This window comes from Podarcis erhardii (assembly GCF_964252035.2).
Source record: "Podarcis erhardii genome assembly, chromosome: 1".
In the NCBI taxonomy this organism is placed as follows: Eukaryota; Metazoa; Chordata; class Lepidosauria; order Squamata; family Lacertidae; genus Podarcis; species Podarcis erhardii.
Genome location: NC_138497.1, coordinates 39,053,457 through 39,066,335, shown reverse-complemented (window position 1 = coordinate 39,066,335; position 12,879 = coordinate 39,053,457). Strand labels below are relative to the sequence as shown.

Below are 12,879 nucleotides of genomic sequence, written 5' to 3'. Positions count from 1 at the left end.
TGTAAACCAGCTTAACTCAGATCTTTCCATTTAAAGACTCCTATAAAGACTCCTGTTTGCAGTCAGAGTAAAGAGTCAAGCTGCACCTTAAAAATATTAACTAATTTGTTCGTGTGTGGGTTTTTTAATTGCCTCAAGACTCTTTGTTTTTACAGCAACCAACAAACTATTCTTTCTTAAATAACAGACAAATTAGTTACTTCAACATACAACAGTGTTGATTGGAAGCAATAAAAATATATATAAATCATTGCTTCCTGGTTACTTCCCACTGCAAATTCCCCCCCTCCCAAACTTCACTGCTTTGCTGTAACTCCTCTTGTCCTGCAGTATTATGTGATTACATCATACACTGGTAACATCAACAGACATAGCCCTTCCCATTTATAGTAGCAAGCTACATCTGCATGGACACTGGTTATTGTTCACTGACAAACGTTCTTCTGTGCAAGATGGAAAGCTGCACTTCCAGCAGCCTTCTAAAAGATCGGTATTGTACTGCTTTCAGCTATACTGATCTTTGAATGATTTGTCATCTTTTGGTGTATTTCCAGGCAGACGTGCCTTTCTTCATGTGATGCCAAATGCTCTGAATACAAGACAACTTTAGTATGTTTACATCCAACTATCCTAAGCTCTTTGAAGTATTGTATAGCCATTTAAGTTTAAGACATGATCTCAAGTATCTGATTTAGCATGTCTGATATATTTAGTAAGCAAAACTAAAAACAAACGAACACCATGTTAATTTTACATGTTGTAAAAGACAGCAAACTGATATACAACTACCTGGGAGAGAGTCCCATTGAACTCAATAAATCTTGCTTCTGGATATACATGCACAGGATTACACCCTGTAAATGACTCAAAGGTTTCAACTACTGTACTCAAAAGGTTCAAATACTTTTGTAGCAAAATACTTGACTTGGGATGCATGTGTGCAAGTTACAGCATACACTTAATGTCATTAAAATTTTACATTTGAAACCAGAGTCAAAAGCTTTACTTGGAAATTATTGTTTTTAAAATTAGTTTTATAGGAATACAAAACTCTAAATCAAAATGAAACTACTGCAAAATTAGTACAGGAAATTTGTTTTCAAAAATCTTACACATGTTATCAATTGTCTGGCTATGAGGTTTCAAGCATCTTAAATATTCAAACCGGCATTCTGAGCACCATGCAAACATTTCTCTTGCCTCACTCAAATTCTCAGATCTCTAACTGAAACAAGAGTTCTAATCTATGACCACCCTCAGCAGAAATCTGCCCTCAGTAGGACTATCCAAACTAGGCCACAGACGAATGCAGCCGTAAAAATATAGGTAAGGAAAACAGCACTCCTTCAGTCTAAGCCTCCAGAATTGCATGTTACTGCTTCAAAAACTTGTGCTTCTGCACCTACTTTCCATCTCTAATTTCTTTGAATGATAGTTAACAACATTTACATATTCCACTTGATTGCAGTAAAACCTCCAAGTGGTTTATGAAACAAAATCTGCTTCGATTTCCTGGTTAGAGAGCTGATGGCTTTCTCAGGCGTTACATGGAAATCCCATGGATCCACCAACATCTACATCACATGAGTTATGCACATGTAGCTTCAAATGCCTACAATGTTCATGCTGCCGCCTAGGATTCTGAGAATCTTTTCTGACACAACAGTATATCACATAGTCTTCCTATATGCCATGTAGAAGATCAGTTTTCCCCAATATGGTCCCTCCAGCTGTTGCTGGACTACAGTTCCCACCATCCATGACCACTGGCCATGCTGGCTGGGGCTGATGGGCATTTTACTTTTCTGTAGTTATTTGTACTTTTTTATTATCTGAAGCAGTGCTTTGAAAGTGACTTGTGTTCCACTGACTAATATGCACCCTTAAAATAATTGTTGATCAAGTATCAAATTATATATATGCAAGAGAGAAAACTAATTTTCCTTTTTAATAATGTTATTGTTTTTTGGGTCTTCAGTAACTCCTTTGCTTCTGTTCAGTTGCTGCTTGGTCGACTTCAGACCTGCCTCAGGCTGTGAAGATTTATCTGGCATCAGGTGTTGTTCCTTTGTTCCTGTATCAACACCCCTTTCCAAACAATTTAATGGATTACCTTCAAAGTCTTGGCAGTTAAGACAATTTCACTCCCAATTATATAGTATGTATGTTTGTTTGTTTTCTCTGAAAGGGTTTCATTGTGTCCAGATAAAGATTGCAGAGGAGGAGGAGGAGAGAAGTAAATATAAGAGTCTTGATCTTCTTCACGAAATGCTAGTACCTTTCATTTTGAAAAGAAGCAGGATGAAAATGCAAATCTCGTCTTACAGATGAGCATTGACTATCCGAGGCTGCATCAACAGAAGTATAGTGTCTAGATAATGGGAATTAAGAGCAGGACTTTCTTTCATCTGGAACTCGCCAGAATTCAGTTCTGGCACCACTCAGGGTGATGCCATTGCCATTTTAAGAGAACAAGGGAGGCATTCAAGGTGAGTTGTGGCACCTCTTTTTCTAGAAAAATAGCACTGAGTAAGAATGCCACTGTATTCTGATTTGATCAGACCACACCAGTTTGGGTGCCACAATTTAAGAAGGATATTGACAAGCTGGAACGTGTGGAAAGGAGAGCAACCACGATGATCACCGGTTTGGAAACCAAGCCTTATGAGGAATGGTTGAGGGAGTTGGGTATGTTTAGCCTGGATATGAGAAGACTGAGAGGAGATATGATAGCCATCTTCAAATATCTCAAGGGTTATCACGTGGAAGAGGAAACAAGCTTGTTTTCTCTTGCTCTGGAGGGCAGGACTCAAACCAATGTCTTCAAGTTACAAGAAAGGAGATTCCACCTAAACATCAGGAAGAACTTTTTCACAGTAAGAGTCGTTCAGCAGTGGAACAGACTCCCATGAGAGGTGGTGGACTCTCCAACTATTTTAAAAAGTCAAGAGGCTGTATATATAAGATTACCCCCAAATTAAATGTCCCATACTGTTTGCTTAATATTTACATTCAAAAGTCTAAAACGTTAAAAAGCATTCTTTTAAAAAAAGTCATATATGCAAGATTTCATTGTTGCAAACAATGAAAACATTTAACCGTTTCCTTTGGCCTTGAGGCTCAAGGAACAGTTTGTTTTCAAGTGGGTTAAGTAGTGAATGTTTCTAGGCAACATCTTGGGAAGCAAACTATCAGATACACTTTCCCCACCCTGCTCGAATAATCAAGGCACGTTTTAAGCTCATAGGTTAACAAAAAAAAAATGCCTTCCATGTAGGAGATCAGAAAATACTAGATCAGAAAGGATTGTAATAATTTATTGATCTGGTCTATCCATAATAGATAAACTTTGATGTCACCTGAATGTGAAGGTTCTGAACATTATTCTCCAGCATTTCAATGTGTTATAGCTATAAAGGAATGGTATACTTTGATGAATTCCAACCTGGGATACCCAATCTAATTACTGAATTATCTTTTTTCTGAAATAGAGGAGTCATGGAGTGCCAATATTATGGCATTTGGAGATTTAAACATTCACTGAGTTAGAACAAAAATGATCTTACAAGAATACTGTCTTGAACAGGCTGTCCTGAATGTGTCCTGAGAATTTTAATAATGTTGTTAGAATTTAGGAGTCTAAGGGAATCAATGACTGAAATCTTTTTTAAAAAAATAGTTGTGGAATTTACATATTACAGATAGACCAAAAAAACCAACAACCCATTAATATGACTGGCATACTGCAGAACTATGATGTCAGTTATCCTTTCAGTACATTTTATACAATGAGATCACATGCTAATTGCCAGTCAAATACATGAGAAAGTTACTCTGAAAAAAAGTCTAATGTTTCAGTCTCATATACACACTTAACTGGGAGTAAGTTCTATTGAACCCAATGGGACTTGTTTCTGGCTAAATATGAATAGGACTGCACTGTAATACATTTGGCATTATCATTATTTATAATAAAGAATTGCAGGAAGTTGAAAGCAATTTTTGATTAGATACATAATGCCCTGTCTTACAAAAAAAAAAAAAAATACAGTGTGGAAGGCTGTTATCATCCTTGCAGCATTATTCAAGAAATGCAGTTAAAGTCTGGACAAAACCACTTAAAGCTCTCAAACTGAAACATGAAATGCAAGAAACGTTATGTTGTCCATTGTGTGAGGTTAACCACTATAAGCTTGCGAAGAGTTTCATAAGCAGCCACATCAACAGTTTGCACACATGAGGTTGCATCCAACTAAATTTTACTCTGAAGAAACTCACTGAAATTAATGGACACGACTAACTTAGGTCCATTCCTTTCAATGCATCTACTCTTGAGTAAAACTTTTTTTGGAGCAGAAGCCATAGTTCTCAATGTTGTGAGTGAACATGTGCAATACAGGGGAACTGCATCTTGTGTGAGGGTTAGATTCCCAAGGTTACACGTATACATGAAAACTGCATATAGCCCAAATAACTCTTGGAGATGCCCATGCAGTTAGCCAGCCTGCTTGCCTTCTATAAGGCAGTAAGTGAGGAGCAAAGTCCCACACAGCACGCCTGCACCTTTGGCCAGCAGTGCAGTGGCTCTGAGAGTTGTGTGAATGTTCTCACAAGAGCACTCGTTTTGTGCTGGGTCTTGGCCTTTTTCCCCAGGCAAAGCCACTGTGGCGCACCCTGAGAGCAGGGTGCCTTTAGCTCTCAAGAGATCTCATGGGAAATCCCCACCACTCCCAGAGCCACGGAGCTGCTGGCCAAAGGTGCCCTGCTCAAAGGGTATGCCAAGCAGGCCTTGCCCAGGACCTCTGATCCTTTCCCTCCCCAGACCGCCTTCAACCACGTATGGTTGAAATCACAGAGTTGGAAGGAATCCTGAGGATCTTCTAGTCCGACCCCCTGTAATATAGGAATATGCAGCTGTCCCTTAATGGGAATCAAAGCTGCAACCTTGGTGTTATCAGCACCATGTTCTAACCAACTGAGAGATGCCATTTCAAGTCAAATGCACATTGAGATGCAGATTTGCTGTATATTAAATGTACTAAATCTCCGCTTCCTTATTTCTTTTGTATACATAGAGTAACAAGAACAGACCTAAAAAAAAAAAAGAACAAAATACACCACTACAATAAAATCAGCTTTAGCACAATAAGACACACTTTAAAAAACCAAAAAGAAATCCTACTTTTACAGGCGACTGGACTATATTACAGCCCATAAAATCACTTCCATGGCATGCACCATGCCAATTTTAGTTTAAGTATCAGAAGCCACTCACGAACTTGGCCCTTGGCTGTAGGATGTAACACCTGCCCTCCAAATGGAGTGCAATTCATAGTACCAAATGTGGGATAGGGAGTGGAGAATTGACAGTGGATAATTTGGCGTATTCTTCCCCACTTCAAACAGCAATGCCTGTCTCTCTTCCACAATCACAGCAGAGAATGGTCAACAAAAGGAATCCAGCTTTCAAGCTCCAGTAATCTCTATATTATGGCTCTCTGAATGAAGTGCTATTTCCTTATAGCTCATAATTTTTTATTCATAGCTTGCAAGTAGCAAATGTTAGGGGTTTGTTGTTGTTGCTACCACTTCTGAAAAGGGTCGATACAATCAATCAAGTAACAAATACAGAATAGAAGCCAGTAAACAATACTATTGAGGGAATGCAATTTCTTAGGTTTTTTTTAAAGAAGTTTTCCCCCCTTCTTTTTAATGCAGTTAAAACCTTGGTACACAAAAGGCATCCTATGAAAATTCAACACAGAAAAAGGACACGTTAAAATCGCACAAGAAAAACAAAATTCTTAGGCATTCAACTGCAGACAGGTCTCAAATAGGTGCTCCAAACTATCCATTTTAGTTGGCTTTCCTAGCCATTGGAATATGTCTGTCCATTCCCAACTATAGCACAGCTGGGGAACCCATGGCCCACAACCTCATTTTGTGTGGCCCCCCAGGACACCTGAAGCTGCTTGTTTCTTCTATCCAACCTGACTTCCTTCCTCATTTTACACAAGAAAATACCACAATAAAGTGGCAACCCTACTTGTCTGAGTTTCTCAATGCATCATTGTGAAGCTGAGGCATTGTTTCCCTTTTTTAAAAGAGTACTTCCTTGCAAATCCAAACCACTAACCAACCAAGGTTGGGAAAGAGGCATTTCTAAATACATCCCTGCCAGCGTACAAAAGTTACAAAAAACAAATAGTATATGGGATAGTGGTGGTTACAGGATAAGATGGTATGGATCTAATAGCCAGCACTGCTATGAGTCATCTGTTGCAGTAACATGGACTCCTCAGTTTCCAGTAGGTGATGCCTTGTATTCAGTATGTAATACCACATTTCAAATTGCATTCCTTAAGGATTGTTTAAGAAGGAACAGGATCCCTCTGCCCTAATCATTCAATTCTTTGGTCAAAGTATGTTAATGCATTTTTCTATTCTATTAGAAAGAAATGTGTATTTTTATTTCTATAATGATCAAGTCTGGAAAACTGGCAAAAATAATTATAAAAGACAGAATTAATAATAATAATTTTATTATTTATACCCTGCCCATCTTGCCCTATATACCAGATTTTATTATTTATACCCCGCCCTATATACCACATATAGAACAATTATTGCTGAAGCAGAACCAGCATAGCTTCCACAAGGGTTAAGTCTTGCCTACCTAACATTTTAAGAATTCTTTGAGTGTGACAGTAAGCATAAGATGTGATCCAGTCGCCACTGCGTATACTTAAAGACTTTTAAAACGTTTTTTGACCAGTTACAAAGACCCCCAGCAATTACTGCAGAGTAAACTTAACGGTCAAGAGATAATAGGCCAGGTTCTCTTATGGAACAGTAACTGGATAAAGAAAAGGAGACGGGTAGGAATAAATGGCAAGTTCCATGCTAGTGATCCTTAGGCAAGGAATTGAAAATTATAATACTGTTAATGCAAAGCTATGGTGCAAAGATGCTTGGAATAATAGTGTGTACAGCTGTGATATCCTCGCCTCAAAAAGAGTGTTGTAGAGCTGGAAAAGATTCAGGGAAGGCCAACCAAATGATCAAGGGACTGGAGAAGCTTCCTTAGGAGGCAAGGTTACAACATTAGAGGCTTTCTAATTTAGAGAAAAGATGTGTAAGAAATGTGTTAAAGTATGCACGTTGTGGAGACATCAGATAGAGAGAAGCTGCCATTCACAGCACTAGAACTCATACACCTCCACAAGTGGGGAGAGCAGTGGCAAACTAGTATCCCGCTTGCAGGTTACCCAAAGGCATCTGGTTGGCCACTGTGAGAAAAGGATGCTGGACCAGATGGCTGGTCTTATTTAAGTGGGGATTCTCAACAAAACGCTGCTATTATCCCTATCAGGAGTACTTGTGTCCAGGGGTCTAGGTAACAGAACAGGAAATGCTTTGCATTTTCTGGGGATAAACAGAGGGCTCTCCCATTTTTTATCCTCTGAAACCAACTTCATACATACTGTGGGAAGGGACTTTTAAAAACTCACGTGCATGGCACACATTCCAAATCTCCATTTCCTATTTACTGTTAGGAGCTTAGCAGGTCAATTCCTCCTTATTTAGCTCTTCACCCCTCTCAACATTTCATAGCTTTAGTAATCTAACAGAGCATACTTGGTTATCACGCTTTTTGGTGATGGTAGTTTTTCTTCTCTTTTAATTTACAAATGAATATACATCTGAACTTCTCACATGTATTCATTCATAAGCCTGTGCTGTCCCATTTCTGCATTCATCTGTGATTTTAAATTATATATATTTATGCACATTTTGACACAAGGCAGGCTACACTAGTAATGGTTTCTAAACCACTTTTTGGAGAACTGTATCACACAAAAAATCCAAAGAATAATTACTGTCAGAGTCACCCGTGGTCCCAGCTCACAAGAGACCAAAGTCCAGTCCGGCTTATTTACAAAAGCTTTTATTGAAGAACATTCTTAGTTTCGGATCCGAGCTCCGTGACTCTACGTCTGTTACGCTAGACCGCTGAAGTCCCCTCTGAGTCAGTCCCGCCTCTACACCAGTTTAAGAGGCTTGTACTGGTCCACCTCTTCCTCTCTTTCCTTTTCCGCAGGGTCTTTCTGCCCCCCTGTGTTCTCTCCCTTCGGGACTCCCCAGAGGCTGAATCCTCTGACGCCTGCTCCCCCCTCCTTCGGGCTTTGGGACCAGGCTCCTCCCCAGGACTCTCTTCACTTCCGCGCGCCCCCCATTTTGAACTTGGCGCGCGTACGTTGCTCCTGACCTTCCCTTCGACAGTTACACTGCTCTCGATACTACTTTCCGCCCCTTCCGGCAGGACGTCTTGCCCTGATCTCCTTCCCCTCTCTGCTTCCTGTTCTGCTCCTTCTGACACATTGGTCACTCCACCCCCTTCACTCCGTTCCGGCGGAGCAGCCAGTCCCGATCTCCAACTCCCACTGGGGGTTCCCCCTTCGTTCCCCTGCTCCTGACTGCTTCCCCCTCTAGCTCCCCTTGGCTTGACCAGAGGGGCTCCCTTTTGGGAGTCCTCCGATTCACTGGACGGACTCATGGACAATCTTGGGTCATTGTCGTCCTCTTCCTCGTCACTCTGGAATCCTTCCCCCTCGCTCTCTGTCTCCTCCCTCATCTGCGCCTCTCTCCCTGAACCCCTGACAATTACGTTCTGATACATATACTAATCCAGGGTGTGCAAATCACATCAGTTCAATTTTTAAAATGCTGATTGAATAAAATTCTGTATTTCTACTACTGTGTATCTGGGGGCCCTCTTGAGAATATAGAAACCACCACCTTGTTTGTAGGTGGCTCTGCTTGCGGGCAAACCAGTAGTCATGGGACCAGTAAGGCCAGTACACTGGTACCTTGCTTCTCAAACTTAATCTGTTCCGGAAGTCCGTTCCAAAACCAAAGTGCACTTTCCCATAGAAAGTAATGCAAAACGGATTAATCCATTCCAGACTTTTAAAAACAACCTATAAAACAGCAATTTAACATGAATTTTTACTATCTAACAAGACCATTGATCCATAAAATGAAAGCAATAATCAATGTACTGTACTACAAAATAAATAAAACAGTATTGTAAATGATAAAAAATAAAATTAACTTTTTTTCTTACCTGCACTGATGATAGTCATTTTATCCATTTCTGCAGTCACACAATCAACCAGTCAATCAATCAATCAATCAATCAATCAGTAGCTGAACTGAGTTACACACAGTCACAAAAACAAATTTACCGAAAAAGCCTCAAAAACAAAAATGCAAAGTAAATAGCAAAAAACAAAAGTGCCAAACTTAATCCCTTCCAGAAGTCGGTTTGACTTGAGAAATGTTCGAAAACCAAAGCGCAGCTTCTGATTGGGGCAAGTGCTCCAGAAACAATAGGTGACAACTGCATTGGATGTTTGGCTTCTGAAAAACGTTTGAAAACCGCAACACTTACTTCTGGGTTTTCAGTGTTTGAGAACCAAGGCGTTTGAGAACCAAGGTACCACTGTATTAGAAAGAATGATTCAGGGGAAACTAAATGGACATTTTAGGAGGCAAGTCATGAGACTTTGGAAATACATCTCTAAACCCACTGAAAGGATGACTTAAAATAATATATTATGAACATTCAAATACTGAAAGGTGTTGTGGACAGAGAAGTAATTGTTGATCATATCCGGCTATTTTACCCATTGAAAATAAATATTACAGGAATGAAGGAGTTTCCATTACTGAGTCTACAAGAGAGGAGTACTTTTGTGGCATTGCTACGCACACTTCTTCTGAAGTTTCAGAACTCTGGAATGTTACTTTGCTTCCCACCAGTCTCCTGAGCACAACACAGAGATACTGTAGAAAGCTAATGCCCGATTTTCCAGGAGTGGCAGGAAGCCAAATTCAGAGGAGACAAGATTATAGCATGGAGTTATGAGTGCTTCTCTTGACTGTCAAAGGAGTTTCCGCTGAGGGTAACCCACTGGACAGGAGAGAACTCCCTACAGTAGCCCCTTTGTTCCAAAGTAAAGGTAATAAACAGTCCTTCCATTCCTTTTGCTATGGAGATGGGAGAAAAGTCAGCATTTTTAAATAAAGGGATGGAAGTGTCTTTCCTCTACAACCCTGCTAGTACAATGGTACCTTGGGTTACATATGCTTCAGGTTACATACGCTTCAGGTTACAGACTCCGCTAACCCAGAAATAGTACCTCAGGTTAAGAACTTTGCTTCAGGATGAGAACAGAAATCGTGTTCTGGCAGCGTGGCGGCAGCAGGAGGCCCCATTAGCTAAAATGGTGCTTCAGGTTAAGAACAGTTTCAAGCTAAGAACGGACCTCCGGAACGAATTAAGTACTTAACCTGAGGTACCACTGTAGATGGTTCTAAGTGAGTGGAACGCACCAATGCCAATTCTCTATGCTATGAACAGAGAATGTTGTGCTGTGCACAGATGTGGGTCACTGGGATAAACTGTCAGCCATCAGATCTAGTGTCATGTTTACTGCAGTCTTAGTCATGGTGTTGCATCAATCATGGCACAAACACGTTTGCTGTGATGAGGAAAGCGAGGTGACCTCATGAAAACAGAATGTATCCAGCTATTTCACAAGTCACATGACAATGCAGGCAAACGGCTCAGCAGGAAGTATGTAATGCTGTCATTTGAATGATGGCAAATCAGGGAGACTAACAGGTTACAATGACAGAATCAGCATGGATTCACATGTGCCTGTTACCTAACATACTTAAAGCATGAGACCATCAATTTAGTTAAGTTACAGAATATGAGTTGCATTCAACTAAATCCTACTCAGAGCAGACCCACTGAAATTAATGAACCCAAGTCAGTTGTGTCCAATATCTTCAATGGGTCTACTTTGAATAGGACTATTGCTGAATACCACTCTTTTTTCCTCCCCCCCCCCAAAAAAATTTGGTTATTAAGAATGTTTACGATCTGTCCTTCACTCAAAGGTCCCAGGGCAGAGCCTACATATACATTAAAACAAAATTTAACCAAAAGCTAAAAACAAAATACGACAACATCAATATAGTTGATCACAGCATTTCAACAAAGTAAAACTACAAAGTGGCAGTTATGCACTATGATGCTGAAAGCTTGCAACATTTTTTAAAAATAAAAAGAGCTGAGTAGTCCATTCAAATACCTTTTCATCTTCTGAAAACAGTGAAAAGTAACACTTAGCAATAGCAACGGGTGTAAAAAAACCATTCATGATGATGCACAAAAGCTGATTAACATTAAGCTAAGATGGCAATAACTTTTTAATGTTGCCATTAGCAATTGATCTGTAACACAAGTATAAATTGTACCAAGCAACATAATTTTCTCCTTCGAAGCTGTTGCTCAAAACACTCAGAAAAAGCTGCAGTAATAAATTAACATGGTTCAGTAATGGTTTACTTTTTTTGTCCAGCTTCTGTCTCAGTCACTTTCTCATACACAGCGTTTATAAGAAAAAGATTCATGAATCTCAGTTGAGAATAATTCCTTTTTCCAATAAGCCCCAGTTTGTGACTATCTAAAAATAGGTAAACCTTTTAGGACGATGGATCCTTTTCACAAACCTTCGCATGCATTAAAAGCCATGCCAAACATGGGAAGGCTTCCAACTAGTTTCTAGTTCTGCCGGTTTTTTGTGTGGAACTCTGTACGAAATAGCTGCCGTGAAGACGAAAAGATGAAATTAAAGTATCCCTGAGGCGAGAATCGACATTAACACCCACTGGATCCAAGTGAGCTTTTATTACCTTTCCACTTTGTAGCTCAATTACTTAAAAAGTGAAGGCAGTAAACAATTCCACATAGTCTATAGTTCTGTGGTACATTCACAAGCAATAGAACTTGGAGGCATTTGTCCTTCCTGCTGACTCGTCTTCTATCTCTCCCAACACCCACCATACCAATTTCTCCCACCAAACGTACAAAAAAAGCTTCCTCAAGTCTCTCGCCACCTCTTCCTACCTTACTTCCCCTGACTCTTGTTCAGAGACATCAAGCAAAGTTATAGTTCGGGCTTATATCCGAACTTGCACTGTTTTGTGAGGCACTGTTTGAAGCTGCTCTGCAAAACACAGTTTGTGCCACATGTGACCTGAGGTTATGGCTGTATTTACAGCAAATGACAAATCAGAGTTAGAGCTACTGTTCTGCCTCAAGAGGCTGTTGCAAGCTTCATTCTAAAGGGACAGAAAAGAAAGGCAGACAAAAGTGTCTCTAAACCAGAGTTGCCTGCTATATGTCTATAAGCTCAAACTATGGAGGGGGTACTTACACCACAGCTATCAGAATCCAAGGTTTGGCATGATGTGTGAAACAGTGCATGCTTGCGCACCCAAACATACTTGGAAAGCTGTTTCTGCGTGGTAAAAGTAGCACAAGCAACTTCCTGCATTATGCAGGATTTGCATCTCTCCCCTGTTGGGAAATCAATGAGATTATTGTTAAGATTTCTGGAGCTTAAACTGCTAATGGCTCCTACTGCTTATTTTTTTGCTCCTTCTCATGCATGAACCAGTTCCAAGGTAAAGCATCTCAACGACCAATTTCTTGGCAATCCTAAAAAATGAGTGCAGGCTGTAAGAGAATATGGTGCTAGTACTTATAAAACTGAAATATTTTCCATCCTCAGCACAAAATTTTAAAATCATTTTATCCTACCTTCTCACTATGCTCAAAGCAGCTACCGTATTTTTCGCTCTATAACACGCACCTGACCATAACACGCACATCGTTTTTAGAGGAGGAAAACAAGGGAAAAAACATTCTGAATGAAACAGTGGATGTATCATTTTTGGGCTTCATGCTGTGGCCACAGACATGTGATCTGATGGTGAATTTGGGGTGACCCAATGCAAAAA

General features: G+C 40.0%; 1 protein-coding gene across 1 annotated transcript in view; it reads right to left on the bottom strand.

Moving 5' to 3' along the window:
* STXBP6 (syntaxin binding protein 6) overlaps positions 1-12,879 on the bottom strand; it is a 99,105-nt gene that overhangs the window by 74,237 nt on the left and 11,989 nt on the right. The window lies entirely within an intron of this gene.